Here is a 5,053-nt window from a genome sequence, read left to right as displayed (position 1 = left end):
GCTGGTATTTTTATTGTCTATTGTTTTGAATCATTGCACTGACTAGAGACCCTAACAGAGATCAAACCCCCATTGCGCGAGGTGCTGTACATATACAAAGGAAGAGAGAGCCTTATAAAGAGCCTACAGGCCAAACAGACAAGATAAAGGGACTAGCATCATTCTCATGTTACAAATGTGGGGGATTGAGAGATGCAGTTCCTTTCTCAAAGTCACACAGAGAGTCTGTGTCTGAGCCAGGATTGAACCCAGATGTGGATCCAGTCTTTATCTACATTATCACCCTTCTTCCGATTTTCTATAATCTCTTGGATTGCAGGTGATGGGGTTTTGTTTGGTAAGGGTGCGTTTTTGTTGTTTATCTACTACAATCCATCCATCATCTTCAACAGGCAAGGCACTTACATATTCCTTGCCTTGATTTCCCCAACTGTAAGAGGGGGGAGAACGTTTAGATAAATATCAAGACCTATTTATCAGAGAAGTATTTTTCTTCCTAAATCTTGGGTCATCATTTGTTGCAAGTTTCAGAGTAACAGCCGTGTTAGTCTGTATTCACAAAAAGAAAAGGAGGACTTGTGGCACCTTAGAGACTAACCAATTTATTTGAGCATAAGCTTTCGTGAGCTACAGCTCACTTCATCGGATGCATACTGTGGAAAGTATGAATCCGATGAAGTGAGCTGTAGCTCACGAAAGCTTACGCTCAGATAAATTGGTTAGTCTCTAAGGTGCCCCAAGTACTCCTTTTCCATTTGTTTCAAGAGACCCTAAACCAAGACAGCCGTAAATGTATTGGTACTCACATTCTGAATGTCCGAGGGAGTCTTTCCCTTTTTGGCCATGAATGTCAGAAGTCTGAGAGTCTGTCTGCTTGTTTGTTGTCCCCTATCCCCCTCCCCTTTGAAAACTAAGAGCCCTAAGTGGGGCTAAAAGCATCCCCATCTGCACTGAGTGTCTCCTGGAGACAGGCTACCATGTTGCTGGCCTGGAATCCTTGGGTAGAGGGCTCCCCAGAAAAGATACGATCGCCCTGGACTGAGAGATCTTTTCTACTTAGGCTTCATGGATGCAGAGTGGGTGAAACAGATTGTTCAGATACATACAGTGCACACAATCACCATGCATATATCTATGCCAATGCCAGGCCCGTGCATAGATGGAGACTGGCCAATCCAGGAAGCGTGTAAAGCTACAGCGCTCAGGGCAGTTTTGAAAAAGGCAGGAGAACCTGTGGCCCGACATACCCACAGCTGCCAGCCCTCTGTACCCTGTGCCGTCACTGCACCCACGCAGCCACCCCCATCCCGGCCATCATGGCACCTGCCCAGCTCCTCAGGAGCAGCCCACCAGAGATGAGGAGAGCTCTGGGACCGACTGCTTCATTCTCCAGCTGGTAGATAGGTCTGGGGTAGAATGGGGAGCTGCTATTAGGAGAAGAGGGGCAGGTCTGGAGGGAAAATGGGGGAGGAGGGGAAAAACTGGGATGGGGGGTCATGTGGGATCAAACGAGGGGTGGAGGAAATGTGGGGGGAGCAGACCCCATTGTGTGAGGTGGGGGGGGGAGAATGTTATGGTGGGCCTAGCAACTGGGGTAGGGAGAGGAGTTGATATGGGGGGGCGACTGACAGGGTGGGGAGAGGAGTGATGGTATAGGAGGAGCAGATGGACTCCGTGGACAAGAAGGAAATGGTGGGGGGAGTGAGCAGACCCATGAAATACTCTGGAGGGAGGGAATCTCACTGATCCAGGCCTATGTCCCTGCTTTTATTTATTTGTATTAGTGTAGGGCCTAGGCACTCACTGTGCTAGGCGCTGTACACAAAGGTATTCTCCCCCCCTCCCCCCCTTAATCTACAATCGGATAGCCCCTTAATGACAATCTACTTCTGCTGCTTGGGGAAGGAGGAGCAGGATCAGAGACGTGGATCCTGTACATGCTCCATCCCCCCCCACCCTTTCCTTCAGGCAATGTTGGGGAAGAGCTGGTCCCTCACTGTGTGCATGTTTCCCCAGTGGAGACGCACAGAACTTGGGAGCTTCAGGGTTAGTATAGTATCAGCTGGGCTGTGGATGGGGTGGTGTTTGGCTAGGGATGGCCTGATAGCCCATTCCTAGCCCCTTGCATGCTATTCTCTGGCTCTCCACTCGTATTTCCACCAGCCTGTGTGGGTGAAACCTCCCCTTGGCCAAGCTGAGCGTCCACACACTGGTTGAAAACAAAAGGAAGTACCTCTTCACCCAATGCACTGTCAACCTGTGGCGCTCCTTGCCAAGGGATCTTGTGAAGGCTAAAAGTATAACTGGGCTCAAAACAGAATTAGATAAGTTCCTGGAGGCTAGGTCCATCAATGGCTATTAGCCAAGGTGGCCAGGGATGCAACCCCATAGTCTCAGGGTCTCTAAACCTCTGACTGCTGGAGACTGGGACTGGATGACTGGGGATGGATCACTTGATAATTGCCCTGTTCTGGTCATTCCCCCTTAAGTATCGGGCACTGTTAGAGACAGGATACTGGGCTAGATGGACCATTGGTCTCTGACCTAGTACGGCCATTATCTTCTTACAATTGGGGCCTTGTCTTGTGTCAGTAAATGCACAGGTGCAAGTTAAACAGATATAACCCGCTTTAAATCAATAAATGTGTCTCCAGCCCTTGAGCTACACTGCTGTGTAAAATCCTGTGTGTAAACAAACCTGAACTGACCCCGCTCTTCCCCTGTCTCCACCTCCAGCATGTTTTCTTTCTTTCTCCATCCCAATCTTTCCTCTTCATTTCCACCTGCCCTCCTGATCTAACCTATTCGGAGACTCATAGATATTAAGGTCAGAAGGGACCATTATGATCATCTAGTCTGACCTCCTGCACAACGCAGGCCACAGAATCTCACCCACCCACTCCTGCAATAAACCTCTCACCTATGTCTGAGCTATTGAAGTCCTCAAATCGTGGTTTAAAGACTTCAAGGAGCAGAGAATCCTCCAGCAAGTGACCCGTGCCCCATGCTACAGAGGAAGGCGAAAAATCTCTAGGGCCTCTTCCAGTCTGCCCTGGAGGAAAATTCCTTCCCAACCCCAAATATGGCGATCAGCTAAACCCTGAGCATAGCGGCAAGATTCACCAGCCAGACACCCAGGAAAGAATTTTCTGTAGTAACTCAAATCCCACCCCATCTAACATCCCATCACAGGCCATTGGCCCTATTTACCATGAATATTTAAAGATCAATTAATTGCCAAAATCATGTTATCCCATCATACCATCTCCTCCATAAACTTATCGAGTCTAATCTTAAAGCCAGACAGGTCTTTTGCCCCCACTGCTTCCCTTGGAAGGCTATTCCAAAACTTCATTCCTCTGATGGTTAGAAACCTTTGTCTAATTTCAAATCTCAGCTTCCCAATGGCCAGTTTATATCCATTTGTTCTTGTGTCCACATTGATACTGAGCTTAAATAATACCTCTCCCTCTCCGGTATTTATCCCTCTGATATATTTACAGAGAGCAATCATATCTCCCCTCAACCTTCTTTTGGTTCGGCTAAACAAGCCAACCTCCTTGAGTCTCCTTTCATAAGACAGGTTTTCCATTCCTCGGATCATCCTAGTAGCCCTTCTCTGTGCCTGTTCCAGTTTGAATTCATCCTTCTTTAACACTGGAGACCAGAACTGCACACAGTATTCCAGGTGAGGTCGCACTCTTCCGAAAAGAGGATTTCAGAAAGTTAGCAGAACTAACCAGCTAAGATAAAAATCAGGGTTTGTGAGAGAGTCAGAACTAATCCACCTCCTTCCACAGTAAGTATCCTGCATATTGGAATGTTTGTAGAAACTTAAACAGAAGGAGCCATTTTGCAAACGTGCATAAAATATAATGTGCAGTCACAAAACTTGGTGATGAAAGTGCAACACAAAAGTACCTGTTTATGAGACCTGTGACCCGTTTGAACAAAATAAAGGTTGGAAAGTAATTATGGAACCAAATGGAAACCCTGTTATAGTTTTAAGGGACCAACCCAAAGCACTACCAGAGAAAGCATAGCAAAAGGTCAGGAATCTATCTGAGACAGAAGAAAATCTAAAAGTAAAATCAACAGTGAAGAGAAATTATGAATAACAGGGATATCAGCGATGAAGAGCGGTACATGCATAACAACTCTGAGATCACTTGGTTTTGTGATTGTTCATTACAAATTAAAACTTGGGAAGTATTAAACACGACTCAAGTGTCCATCTCCCATGGAGGAATATACAAATCTGATTACTGGAAATATACTACTCAAGAGGATGGATATGAACTTATGATATATTAAAGACAGATCACCATCTTTTAAGCCCTGAGGTAGGGTTATTATTATTCCCCCGGGGAATAAAACCCCAGCTGACAGACAGCAGCCTGAAACCTTAAAAGGCATCATGAAAAGCTGAGCTGACCCCAGGCGGGTGGAGGGCCCAGCAGGCCCAGCCACACCGCGGAGAAAGGGAAGCAGGAGACCGCTACGGCTTAGTGCTGACGCTCATAGCAAGACGCGTTTCAAGAATTCCCATTTTCACCACAAAGGTTTTGTGCCGCTTGTTTCAGGGATCTGCGGCGGGCCTGCACGGTCCGGAGGCTTGTCTAGAACGGGGCATGGGGGGACCATGGAGGGGAGGGCATGTCCCTATCAAGGGAGGCACCTGTGGGCAGGCCAGGCTCTCGCTTTTGAAGTGCAAGAGTTGTGCATTCCCCCCCCCCCCACACACACACAAACACAAACACACACCCTCCCCAGCCCCCCCCTGCACCCCCTAAAACGAGAGCCCCCTAGCCTGGGGGGAGCCCACCCCCCCCCCCAGAGTGGGTCATGCACCCCCCATAACGTGCATCCCCTGTGTGTGTGTGTGTGTGTGTGTGTGTGTGTGTGTGTGTGTGTGTGTGTGTGTGTCACACCCCCCGCCCTCGCTTCCCGCGACCCCCCCCCCCCCGGCTGGCGGATAGCGCCGCCCCCGGCCGCACAGCCCCCTGGTACTTGTAGTTCCCCGCCCCCGCCGGCAGCTCCGCCCCGCGGGGAG

Source organism: Lepidochelys kempii, chromosome 21 (assembly GCF_965140285.1).
Source record: "Lepidochelys kempii isolate rLepKem1 chromosome 21, rLepKem1.hap1, whole genome shotgun sequence".
NCBI classification, from domain to species: Eukaryota; Metazoa; Chordata; order Testudines; family Cheloniidae; genus Lepidochelys; species Lepidochelys kempii.
The sequence above is the reverse complement of the archived record's forward strand: the minus strand, read 5'-3'. Positions refer to the sequence as shown.